The sequence below is a fragment of the Spinacia oleracea genome, chromosome 5 (genome assembly GCF_020520425.1).
Source record: "Spinacia oleracea cultivar Varoflay chromosome 5, BTI_SOV_V1, whole genome shotgun sequence".
In the NCBI taxonomy this organism is placed as follows: domain Eukaryota; kingdom Viridiplantae; phylum Streptophyta; class Magnoliopsida; order Caryophyllales; family Amaranthaceae; genus Spinacia; species Spinacia oleracea.
In genome coordinates, this window is record NC_079491.1 from 29,613,142 (window position 1) to 29,627,524 (window position 14,383).

A 14,383-nucleotide genomic window follows, 5' to 3' on the forward strand; every position below is an offset into this window, starting at 1 on the left:
GGTATTCAAAAGTTAGGTTTAGGATTGATTAGCCTAAGCTACGAGGTTAACACAAACAGATGACAATGTGGTATCATTTTGCCTGATATGATGATATTAGAACACAATTCTCTGTATCTCGTTTATTCACGTACACAATGCAGGTGATTTCATTATGTGAATATGTAATACCCCGAATTTTTAAAACTCGATTAATTACGATTAATTATTTTTATTTAGTTTAAAATCGTTTTAAAATCCTAATTTCGAACCTTATTTTAATTACCGAAGTTTTATTGCGATTAAGTTTTAATATCGTTACATGATTTATTTTTCGGATTTTATAATTTAATTTTTATTCGAGCATAAACTACATTTTTAAATCCTGTTTATTTCGAATTTTTAATAATTTCGGAACGTTCTTATTTTATTCAAAAATTTAATTTACTTTATGTTATCGATATTTTATAAAAATTATTTGAAAATATGATTTTAATTAAACATTCCTATTTATATCAATTCCTAAATGAAGCAAAGAATTTTCAGAATTTTTCCTAACTAAGTGAAATTACTAAAATACCCCTAAAAAGCAAATATCCAATTTTCTCCTCTTCCTTGCTCTCCACGTACAAAGTAAGGAGGAAATTTCCTTCCTTCTTCCCTCATTTCAGTCTCCATTCAAAGCAAAAACCAAGTTTGCTTCTTCCACTTCAATCCTTTACAAACTCAATAATTTCAGAATTTCCATTGCAAAAACAAGAGACCAATTCCACTTCTTTTTCTCTCTTCTCTGATTCAAGCAATCAACCACCACCATCACTGAAACCACCGTGGCAACCACCGTCCACCACCACCATTATCTGCTGCCCAGCACCACCATCTCAACCACGCAACACCACCGCACACCTACCGTCCCTGTTCTCCTCCTCGCAACTTCGCACACCCCTGCCCCCCCTTTCGTCCCTTTGCTGCACCACCCAACCTCGCAGCCAACACAACCGGCCATCGCACCACCTTCTAAATTCATCTCTGTCCCAATTTTTCCGACAAACGGCTGTTACCGCCGCCCAGAACGGCCCGGAAAATACCCCCTCCCCTGTTTTTCCCCTGTTCCGCGCGACCACCCTTCCCCCTTCCCTGTTGTTCCGCCGCCGTGAACCAACAACCACCATCACCGGCGCACCTTCGCGCCGCCGTGCCGCCCAGGACTCAGCCACCGCCGTCCCTTCTTCGTTCTTCCCTTCCTCCCTCCTCTCCTTCCTCTCTTCTCCTCCTGCTCGTGCCTTCCCCTGCTCGTGCCTCCCTTCCCAGAAACCACAAATCAGTTTCAATTGAAACTTGATTTATTTTCTCCTCAAACCCATAACTAAATTGGGCCACTTTCCTTTGGGCTTTGGGTAAGTTAAAAACTGAATTATAATTTTCAGATTTCCAATATTATCAATATTCATGTTTTAATAATTCTTATGATATAATTATTTACTAATAAATTATTTATGATTTTTCAGGTTTTTAAGATTCTAGTATTATTTATCAAATTAGAATTTAAATATTATTTTCATGAAAATCGATTTATAAACTATATATTTCGATTGAAAATTCTATTAATAACATTTTCGTTAAATTTCGAAAATATAATTTTATGAAAACTCGTTATTCATTACTTACAAAATTTATTATTTATAGAATGTTGATTTTAAATTATTTATCGTTTTAATACTAATTTAATAATTTAATACTTTGAAAGAAATCAGACTCGGAGCTCAGGAAGAACGAACCAACGAAAAGGCTTAGCAAATCGCGGAATTGAGGTAACGGCTATTGCTAGTACCCGCAATTCCCTTCGAAATGTGTTTATGAAATCATGACAATATGATTGAATTTATGATTTGAATGCTTTGATATGTTTTATTGAATTGCGGGAAATGAATTATGTTTTGGTTGAATAATTTATTTTTTGATGGAATTATTCTCTATATTATGTTTGATTGAATTTCTTATAAAATGATGTTTATAAGAAACCATGAAATAAAGGGATGTTCGATCATATGATCCAAAGGAAATATGTTACTTCAACTGAAGTAAAAGGCTAAAATGTAAAATTAAACGAAACATGATAAATGAAAGTGAAATTCCTAGTCCGTTTGGCAGTATATGTTCACAGGTTACGATTCTCGGTCATGCATGTACCCATGGGGCATCCGCCCATTGAGCCAAGGCTCTCATGTTTTCGGGCCAAGGCCCCATGTTTATGGACAGCGGTCCATCGTGGAAGACATTCCACCATGTCATACTTACCACGGCTAGCATGTGCACCCTAAAGTTATAAATGAATTAAATAAAGGACTTTATAAATTGTTTTACATTATTCTATTCTCCCTGTGTTATTAAATAAAATGAATTGAAATGAATTTACGTTGCTAGAATAGTTCGTTACTGAGTCTTCGGCTCACCGTTTTTGTTTTCTGTTTTAGGTACCGCTGGGAGCGATGGGAACGAGTAGTGGCGAGGATTTCACTTTAATAATTAATATTCACCTAGTTCATGCTTAAGGATTTAATAGTACGTTATTCAAAAACTTTTAATAAATTACATACTTTTATTTTAGTAATATAAATGATTATTATATAAATTTTGGGATTTAATAGCTTATGATTGATGGTTGTCTTGTAATTCCCAAGAGGGAATTACGGCAGGTAATGTCCCGACCAAATTAGGTTAATTCCGCTGCTAATTATGCATTAATAATTGAATTAGAGGTCGGGGTGTTACAGAATAAGTTCTTTTTATTGATTTATTCTTTAATTTAGTTTGGTGACAACTTTTACCTTATAATTTGAAGATTAGGGTTTCGGCTCAATTATATACTACTAAAATCATAAGAAAATCACAAGGTTTTCACTTTTTTACAAATTTTGTGCTCCAAATATCCTCTTTGTTTTGTAGCTAGCTCGTTAGTATACATTTTAGACTTCAATTACAACATCATAAAGAAAATATGAAATTGCTTTATACCTTAATAGACGTTGCATTCAATTGGGTTGAGTGTTCTAGCATTATATTGATCATTGATATCGTGGAAAAATAATTTAAGTAGTATGTAATATTTCAGTTTAATTTGCTTACGCTGAAAATCAAAGTTCTTTAGTATCTTGTGAAAAGAAAAATCGAAAATGATAAAAGTCGCAACATGCGACCTTTAAGCCGTGTCACAATGGTGACATGGCACGCCTACGTGTCATAAATATATTTGGAAACTACTCCCTCCATTCTTTTTGGTCTTCCTGTTTCTATAAATGTCGTTCCTATTTGATGTTCATATTTCTATTTTTGGACATGACTTTTTACCATAAATTTTCCCACAATCCCTTATTTAATTCATTCATATTTTCCCATTCACCCACCCAACCCCACTTTTATGATTTTTTTTATTACTTTAATAAAAATATATTCTCTCTCCTTCATTTCTTTATTACTTTCTCTTGCACCCAATCATTACTCTTACACCCAATCATTACAAGATTCCATTTTCTTATTTTCCACCCCAAACTCCGAATAGGAACATCATTTAGGAATGGAGGGAGTACAATATTTATATTATATAACCTATTATACATGTTACAAAAAAGGTAGGAAAATCTTAATATTCTACTTTACAAATTAAGTAATGTAATTTTTTATTTCAGAAAAATAATTCTAATTTGTATAGGAAATTAGGAAAAAAAATACTTTTAATTATTTATATCATATAGGAAATTAAAATAAAAAATACATTTACTAATTTTTACTTAGAAAATAAAAATACAGTACATTAGAAAATAAAGATTAGAAAAAGGTATTTCATCTTAATTTAGTTTATTGGGTTTGTTCTACCCCGCGCCGCCAACATAATTGCTCGTTCATCAAATCTATGACTCAATTGCTTGCGTAGTTGCGTTGATCAAGTCTATCACCCAATTCCAAATTAAAATAATATTTTAAAGTAATGTATAATTATGAATTTTTTATTTACATAAAACATATTGTTAAATGTAAATTAGTGTATTTTTAAATCAAATTGATGTATTTTTTTAGTTACACAAAAAATATATTATTAGATTATAAATTTTATTTTTTTATTTGTAATATAAGATAAAAGGAAGTATATATTTACTATAAATATAATAAATATTTGTTTACTTCTTTACATTGACTACCTTATTTATATACTTTCATAGTAAAAATATTAAATTGATAGTAAAAATAATTGATGACGTGTAACCTACGTGACGCCTATATGTACCAATAAAACGCCGACACGTGAGATTGCGACAATATTTCGTTGTCACAACTTGCAACCTATATCATCGTCCAAGAAAAATAAGCCTGTGAGTACTACATAATTTCCTCAATATTGTTTGTATATTATTTGTGAAGTAAATAAAAAAAAAACCTTATACTATTACCTTGCATTTATTCATCTGGTTATTAATAAGAGAGTGAGGGACTGTTTTATTTATTTGTTGAGGCATGATGACATCAATTACAAATAGGTGGAGGAACATGATTTGATTTGGAATAGGAAACACGTGAGGGATATGGTGGTTATAGATTAAAAGAAAGGTGCAATAAGAGTGTGACACATGGAGGGACATAGAGGGAATTAAATGAAAAGGAAACACTGTTCAATTGGGTTTTTCAGCCAAACTTAGTGTTCGCTTTTATACTTCCTCCATTTTTTAATAATTGCACCATCTTGGTTTTATCACTATTCACATATTCTTTATAGTTAATTTTTGTGATTTATATGTAAGGAAAAATATATTCATGTGGGATCTTGTTAGATTCGTCTCGAAATATACTTTTGAATGATCAAATTTTTATAATTTTTTAAAAGGTATAATGAGAGATATTAGTGATTAAAATAGTACATTGGCAAGCGTGAAATCTCATATGGTGCAATTAAAAAAAAATGGAGGAAGTATATAGTTATAGTCGTTATAGATACAATTCACGTTATTTACCCAAAATGTGTCCCTTTCATTTTCTCTCTCCTCTTCTCTTTCATGTCAACTAAATTGGTACTCCTTTTAAAACTTGAAAATGGCAATTCAACCCACCTTCGTGCTTTTCTCTTCTTCATCCCACTATTCGTTTTTATTAATCTGATCCCCCTTGCAAACATTTCGAATAATGAAGACCTTATTGTTGAATTCAACTACAAAATTAAGCAAAATTAAAAACCAGTCCAAGATATGTCAGGGATTATTTTTATCTCAATCTTCAATTCCTTCAAAACTTTGTAATCCATCATTTTATTTTCAATTATTCATGTGATTTTTCCGATTCTTCTTGAATTATGATACTGTGAGCTAAATTATGCCGCCTGGGAGCAGAGAGAGTAAAGAAAGATTAGGAAAAATAGCTTATTTTGTGTAATTAGCAAAATAATTTGCTCATTTTGTTCAAATGAGCAAAATAATTTGCTCATTTTGTTCAAATGAGCAAAAAACTTTGCTCATTTATCAAAGGAGCAAAATACTTCGCTCATTTAATCCAATGAGCAAAATACTTCGCTCATTTAATCAAATGAGTAAAAAATATCAAATTCGCAACGTATAATTGCGATTTACGATCCACCTTGATCTTTCTCTTTCCTTCATCTGTTACTTCCCATGGATAATTTCTCTCCTCCATCTTTCACTTCTCATGGATAATTTGTCTCCTCCATCTTTTACTCCAAACGAACAAAAATGAAAGTTTCGATTTTGTCTTTGGCAGAATCACAGTGACGGTTGCGATGGTCCGATGGATGGTTAGGAGGAGGAGAGGAGAGAGAACAAGAAATGTGCAAGAACATCCGTGGAAGCTTTAATTTCATAGATAGGGAAGCAAGAGAGGGTGAGAGAACTACTCACAAGTCACAACACATGGAGGTTCATAGAAAAGTTGGGTTTGAAAATTTCGAAATTACTCGTACAATGGACTTTATACCGAACAACTGAAATAATTCTCCCCCGTCAGATTTAATAGATCAAGCGGCCGAAATTCTTTTTCATTCTTCTCATTATAAGACGTCTTCTCATTTGAGTATATATATATATATATATATATATATATATATATATATATATATATATAAAATTTGCGTTCATATAAATCTTGCATATTAATTTTTTGACATTATTTATTAATCAACATTCCTATTTTTATTATTGTGCAATTTATTCCTATTTTGTATTTTTTTTTATTATTATCATGTATATGCAAATATCGGTTTAAAAATAATTAGATTATAAATATTTAAAATGAGTATTTAAAAAGAAAAATACTAAGGATTCACCAGAAGATGACACGTGTTATTCCAGGTGTCTCTTTTAGTATATAGTAATAGATTTTGTTGAAAACCATTTTTTAACACTTGTTTTATATGAAATATAAAAATTGAAAGAAATTAAATAAATTATTAATTGTTTTGGAATGGACGTAATAGCAGTAATTTATTTATTTTTACTTCATACATAACTATTGTAGCCTAAAAGTATGATGATTTTTAAAAGTACGAAATCAAAATATTTTTAATCGTACTATTGTGGAGTATTAATATCATAAAACATTGCGATATTTTTTTCCATTCTTAGCCTATATTTTTCAAATCACTATTAATTTATTATTTTAGATTCTGGGTCATAGTACCAGAAATTGTAATATTTTTTCAAATGTATCCTAGTATATGAAGTATTCGGAGGAAAGAAAAACAAAAACATCATGAAACTAGAGATGTTAAAAGACTTTTTTATAGAATATTTTTTTTAATAAAATACTAAGGACACATCAGGAGATGAAACATGTCATTCCTGGTAAATCTTTTAGTATCTAACCAGTTTTTGTGCCCGGATGATGCCAGTTACTACGTTAAAACCATTCACATTTACTTATTTTTTTGGCAATGATAACATGAAACATGTAATAGCTTAGTGGCAGGTAAAAGCTTTGTTGTTAAAATTCAAGGTCAGGGGTTCAAACCTTACACTAACGAATGACCCATAAGCAGAGCGTCACGTGTCATGTATGTTTTCTTATAGACGTCTTTTAATATATAGTATAGATATATTATTGATGGATGGAGTCATTAAAACATGATATATTTAATAAATAATATATAGTAGTAAATTTTTAATTTTTTTTGAAGGAATTATAATAGTAGTAAATAGTACTCTCTATGTTTCATTATATTGTTCTTGATACTAAGAAAAAATAAATGCGTGTAAGAAAAACAATCATCGGGTTGCACTTGTATTGAGAAGGTAAAAAATAAAATGTTGTTTATTGCAAAAGTACTACAAAAAAGTGGATGTGTGGATAGACATGGAAAAACTAACTCGGACCCGAAAACTGATATGATGGACCGGATATGTTTCCCAATTCTGACCCGAAACGGCAACCCAAAAATGTTGGATTTTGTATAATCTAATCACGTTGTGGAATGAAATCCTAACCTAGGATCTCATGAAAAATACACAAATTAATAATAAACTAACTATATCATAAGCTAGTAGCTAGACATACAAAGGGTGATGCATTTGTGCCAGCCCAACTGCGCTCGAACCGAACAAGAATAAAGATTAGAACTCCAATTGTAGTTCCTCCATAGATAGTCCATGATATGTCCATATTCGCCTTGAGTGTACTAGCTTAGAACTCGATCTCAGGTTAGGTGTTTAGGTTTGGGATCTAACTTGTAGAGAGTAGGCAAGATAATAAAATCACCCCATTATAATCATGAAGCCCTAAGTTGTTATTTATAGGAGTTCAATTGGAATATTTTAGAACCTAATGGAATTAGGGTTCTACTAGAATCGGGATTCCAATGGAATTATAATTCCAATAGGATTAGGACTACCATATGAATTATAATTATAATCGTATACGAACACTAGCACGCATGCTCTCGATGCACGCAAGCCCCCATACGGGTGTCACCCATGCATGGGCATGCTGATTGAGCTCAACGCTCACTGCCTAAGAAGCACGTGGGCTTCGTTGCCGATGCATGTGTACTTCTCCAGCCCAACGTACAGACGAGCGTAGCTCGCTCTGTAACACCCAAAATTTCTCTCTTTTTAAAACCAACATTTAATTGAATAAACCCAACCTTGAGAGAAACTTATGAGTATTACCGCCACGTGATTACGTTAAAGGCTAATTAACTCAACTAATGCAGCGGAATAACTCAAATACTTTTCTTTATTGAATAATAATAGTCGAAATAATAATAGTGTATATTCGATAAACCCTTGAAATTTAAATACCAAAATCTAAACTCACAAATGAAACCAACTTAGAAAGATAAATCCTAACTAGTGAAACTCCATTAATCTCGTATGCAAGCATGCCACATCTGAAGGAAATAATGCCCTTGGTCCAAGTATGCATTCTATGTTAAGTCTAATAAATGCGGTTCAGTATTAATTAACAAGTTAATAATTCAGTGAGATCAAGTGAGCTGAATGCCTAGCTAGAGGCCGCTTCAGTTCAAGTGGAATTAATGATATTAATCCACAGCTTACTCTTGACTGAACCCGTAGGGTCACACAAATAGTACGTAAACGGATCAAGTATTTAATGGCATTAAATACTCCAACTATGGATATTCGGAATCGACGGATCTTGGTTTCAGTGGGAGCTGAGATCGTCACAGGCAAGAAATGAATACTCCGGAAACGATGATATTGCCGGAAACGGAAATATGGATCGTATCGGAAATATAAATATTATCCAAGTCGTAGATGTTGCCGGAAACGGAAACATGGTACGTATCGGGAAATATTATCGGAAATGGAAATATTGCCGGAATCGGAAATATTGCCGGAAACGGAAATATTGTCTGAATCGGAAATATTATCGGAATCGAAAATATTAAATATTGTTCGTATCGGAAATATATTCCGGAATCGGGAATTTAATCGGAAGTGTATCGTACGAATAAGCATCGGACGAGGCCTGCCGGACGAGGGCCCAGCACGAAGCCAGGCCATCGCCCAGCAAGCCAAGCGCGCCACACGAACAGCCAAGGCCACGCCAGGCCCAGCGCAAGGCCAGGCCCAGCAGGCCGTGGCAGCGCGCACAGCGCGCGCAGCGCGCGCAGCTACGAGCAGTGGGCTGCGAGCATTGCTGCAGCTCGCGTGGGCTTGTAGCTCGCGTGGGCCGTGCGGCCGTGTGGGCTGTGCGCGGGCATGGCCTGCACGCTTGCGGGTCATGCTCGCGTAAGTGTTTGTGTTCGCATACGAAACCTAAAACGTGCAGAATTCGTTTAATGATTAAATTCCTAATTCTATTTGATAAATTAATTAAATAAGAGTTTTATTATAATTCTAATTTAATTAATTCGTATCCTAATAGGATTCCAATTCTCTTTCCATACCCCTATAAATATGTGGCCTGGGTTCACAATTTATAACGAGTTATTCAAGTATTCAAAGTGATTTTTTGAGAGAAAAATTCAGTCACACATCTTGCTCAAAAGTGCCGAAAATTTATAGTACCTTAGGGGCGATTCTAGTTGGTCAATCTTAAGGCGGATCCGGACGTGCTGTGGACTATCTACGGAGGGACGACACTTGGAGTGCTAAAGACTTGTTCTTGTTCGGTTAGGGCGCAGCTAGGGAAGGCACGCAACAAAGAGTATGCATCTAAACTATGCTAAATTATTATGTGTAAATAATATGTATTCCTGGCTTAATGGTTGTTTCCGCATGATTTATGAATTGTCATATGTATCATAACCTAACAGTGGTATCACGAGCCTCTTATTATTTTCATAATCTAAATTGCATGAACATGGTTAAATATTACAAATTTGCAAGAATTAAAAGGGGTGATTAATTTTCGTAATTGTTAATTAATTACAAATTGCGTTTATTTAATTATACGTACGCAGTTTTTCGGCAGTTTCTTCGTTACTCATCCAAATCGAGTGATTTTTGTGTCAATTCCGCATGTAAAAGGCATTCTAAAATTTTGACAAAAATAGTGTTTTTCTGCCGAACCCAGAATTCTCAAATTCGAAGCCTAACCATGACTTTTCGAAGGTTTTAGTTTTTCGAATGCAAAATTTCGTAAATTTAAGATGTTAAATTAAATATTTGCGATTCTTGTTGATAAATCTTGAATTTTTGATTGACCTACTGTATATGTTTAACAAGTTTGAATGCCTAGCCTTGTTAATTATGCAATCTAATTTGTAATTATGATTAATTAGTTGAAAATTAGAAAAATTTAGAATTAATTTGATTTTCATAATTAATTATAATTTAATTAGAAACCTATGATTAAAAACCACCATAAAAATTGTAAATTTATGATAAATTTTAAATTTTTATGACCTAGGCTTGAATCCATGATAATCGGAAATCAATTGAATAATAAATTTTCGATTTTCGCCCTAAAATTATGAAATTAATATAAATTTATTAATTTGTCATTAATTTTAAATATAAATTTTAAATTTTTATGAGATTCGTTCATATAACTTGCACGCACAAAGAAATGGACGCTTCGTGTTACCCTTAAGGGGTGTTGTATAGTGCGGGCGTGCGACGACGAGCAAGGGAGCTCGTCGCCCGTGCGGCACGAATGCAATGAGCAAGGGCATGGTGCACGAGCACAAGGCAGCAGCCCTGCCTTGTGTCGTGGGCCACGAGCTATGGACGAATGGGCATGGGCGAAGGCAAGGCACGGCAGTCGCGTGTGGGCAGCAAGCGAGCTGCGCCGCAACGCGCACTGCCTCGCGCGCAGCGAGCGCAAGCTCGCGTGCCACGAGCACTGCGCCTAGCGTCGATCGCGCACAGCGAGCGATGGCTCGCGTGCATCGAGCGCTGGAGCGCGCGCAGCAAGCGCTAGCGAGCGCTCACAGCGAGCGATGGCTCGCGTGCATCGAGCGCTGGCGCGCGCGCAGCGAGCACCAACTTGTGCAATGGCTTACGATGGGTAGATGCAGCAGCTATGCGACGAGCGCATGGGCTGCGCGCACATGGCCAGCGATGGCTGTGTGCGTGTGGCCCATGGGCGTGCGATGCGTAGGGTGTTTGCATTACGATCGTTTTGAATGTTTAATTTGAAATTTTCAGTTTTCGTAATTTTAATTAATTTTAAAATTAATAATTTAAATTATTTTCTTGGATTTTAATTTTGAATATTGTAATTATAATAAATTTTATTTATTCTAATTATTTTACTAAAATTAAAATCATGAATTAATTTAAATACGACTGAAATCAAATTAAAATTTTTGGATTCAATTATAAATTTATATGGACTTTAAATTTTAATTAAATTTGTATGTTTCCGGTTAGACTTGAAATACATTTTTATGTTTAAAATTAGTAAAGCATATGAATTTATTGGTTTAAGTGGGAGCGCTTTTTAGTCATAAACTCTTGATTAGGTCTACGAATCCTTAAGGTTAAAACAACTTGATTAGAACTAATAAGGACTGAATAATTGGTAGATTATTGGTGCCCTTGATTAATTGCTGCAAATGTTTACGTGATGCATAATGTGTTTTACTAACCAGCTATGTGGGCCATTCATGATAATGAATGGGTGAATGGTATATATTGTATATGTACTGTTTTGCAGGTTATGAAGTGACTAGTATGGCCCAAATAGGATAGAAAATATGGTCTGCGTACCATTAATTTGAATGTAATTGGTCTAAAGTACCAAAGTTGTTTTTCAATTCAAATATGGTCTGCGTACCATCAAATAGTTGTAATTAGTTTTAATTATAGCTTATCCTATTTGAAGAAAATGGTGCCTCCCACGGAGATTTTCAGACGGACTTTGAAGTCAAAGCTTCAAGATGAAGTCGGGCCATACTAGATCACATTTATCTTATGCATGCTTTAAGTTATTAATTGCTTTAAATATGTCTTAATTATGCATAAGATTGTGGCTTGATTATGTTGCATGATTAAGGATTTTAGTTCACTTAAAATCTAACCAACATAGTAAGAGCCTTAAGTTCCAAACTTAAAAAATTGAGTTAAAAGGTGCCATGCCAAAATATACACTTGCTTGGATATCCTTTACATCAATCTAGTAATAGTTTTCGCTCAGCGAGGTGTTACTTATTGGTCCTAATGGGGCAAGGTACACAAATAATTGTGAGTACATGTTAGTTTTGGTGAAACTAAACGATATAAGTAAGGAGTCCTTTTATGTCGTGGCAAAATTGATAGGTTTACCTAATAAGTTCTTAGACGTACCTATCAACCAAGAATAGTTTCTAGACTATTAGCAAAAGGCTTTTGCTTACCTAAGATGTTTTAGGATTAAGTCGACAAACTGTGCTTAGTTCTTCAATGATTTTAGGATCTTGGAATCATTTTATTCACACCTGCCGGAACACATAACTTGAATAAAATGCTTAATAAACATTGAATTATGCATGTATGCTAGAATTTAAGTTTATTAAGAGAAATTGTGAATGGTTATTTATTTGTTTATTCTTTTCAATTGTAGTTTTTAATATGGCAAACAACAATTCATTCAACATTCGATCAATTCTCGAAAAGGAGAAGTTGAACGGGAAAAACTTCCTTGACTGGCAAAGGAACTTGCAAATAGTTCTTATGCAGGAAGAAAAGGAGTATGTCCTAGATGAGGCGATGCCCGAAGCCGCAGGCGACGGGGTCACTCAGGCAGCCCTCAATCGTTGGATTGATGCCAACAAGGATGTGAAATGTCTAATGCTCGCCACCATGAGTGCGGATCTGCAGAAAACGTTCATCAACTCAGATGCTTTCACAATCATCAGTGAGTTGAAGAACATGTTCCAAGATCTGGCTCGAGTCGAAAGATTCGAGACTCATAGGCAAATTCTTGAGACCAAGCTTAAGAAAGGCGAGCCCGTAAGTCCACATGTTCTCAAAATGATTGGACTCATTGAGAATATGAGTCGGCTGGATCAGCAATTTTCTCAGGAAATGGCTATAGACACCATCCTCCATTCTCTTCATAGCGGGTATGATCAGTTCAAACTGAACTACAGTATGAATAGTCTGGACAAAACGCTCACTGAGCTTCACGGTATACTGAAGACCGCTGAAAAGACGCTCAAAAGTGATAAGCAGGATGTGCTTATGGTGCGTGGGGGCAAGTTCAAGAAATCTGGAAAGAAGAGGAAAGCTAAGAAAGGTGGCAACAAGGCCAGCCCAACTAAGCAAACTGGCGCCAAATCTGTAAAGAGGAAGGTCAGTCAACCCACTTCTGAATCCGAATGCTTCTACTGCAAGAAGAAGGGGCATTGGAAGAGAGATTGCTTGAAGCTAAAGGAAGATCAGAAGAACGGAACAGTCGTTCCATCTTCAGGTATTTTCGTTATAGACTGTATACTTGCTAATTCAACTTCTTGGGTATTAGATACAGGTTGTGGCTCACACTTATGTTCCAATCCACAGGGACTAAGAAGAAGTAGAAAGTTAAGCAAGGGTGAAGTCGACCTACGAGTGGGAAATGGAGCACGGATTGCTGCATTAGCTGTAGGAACTTACTTTTTGTCGTTGCCCTCCGGGCTAGTTTTGGAACTGGAAGAATGTTTCCATGTTCCAAGTCTTACTAAAAACATCATTTCAGTTTCTTGCTTAGATGCTAAGGGATTTTCCTTTTAATAAAAGACAATAGTTGTTCGTTTTATTTTAAAGAGATGTTTTATGGATCTGCTAGATTAGTCAATGGACTTTATTTATTAGATCACGACAAACAAGTATATAACATAAATACCAAAAAGGCCAAAAAGGATGATTCAGATCTCACCTATCTGTGGCATTGTCGATTAGGCCATATAAACTTGAAACGCTTAGAAAGACTTCAAAAGGAAGGAATTCTAGAACCATTTGACTTAGAGGATTATGGTAAATGCGAATCATGTTTACTTGGCAAAATGACAAAGCAACCTTTCTCTAAAGTTGGAGAAAGAGCAAATGAACTATTGGGTTTAATCCATACAGATGTATGTGGACCAATGAGTACAAATGCTAGAGGTGGTTTTAGCTACTTTATCACTTTCACTGATGACTTCAGTAGATATGGTTATGTCTACCTAATGAAGCATAAGTCTGAATCCTTTGACAAATTCAAGGAATTTCAGAGTGAAGTAGAGAATCAATTAGGCAAGAAGATTAAGGCACTGCGGTCTGATAAAGGCGGTGAATATCTGAGCTATGAATTTGATGACCATCTGAAAGAATGTGGAATTTTATCAGAATTGACTCCTCCTGGAACACCACAATGGAACGGTGTGTCGGAACGGAGGAACAGAACCTTGCTAGACATGGTCAGGTCAATGATGGGTCAGGCCGAACTTCCATTAGAATTTTGGGGACATGCACTAAATACAGCTGCACTCACTATAAATAGAGCT

At 34.8% G+C, this 14,383-nt stretch overlaps 1 long non-coding RNA gene across 1 annotated transcript; it reads left to right on the forward strand.

Moving 5' to 3' along the window:
- The first annotated feature begins 734 nt into the window (after nucleotides 1–734).
- On the forward strand, nucleotides 735–2,738 carry LOC130462077 (uncharacterized). Its single transcript, XR_008922211.1, has 3 exons — nucleotides 735–1,376; nucleotides 1,727–1,790; nucleotides 2,454–2,738. It is a non-coding gene; the product is annotated as an uncharacterized lncRNA (long non-coding RNA).
- Nucleotides 2,739–14,383: the final 11,645 nt, after the last annotated feature.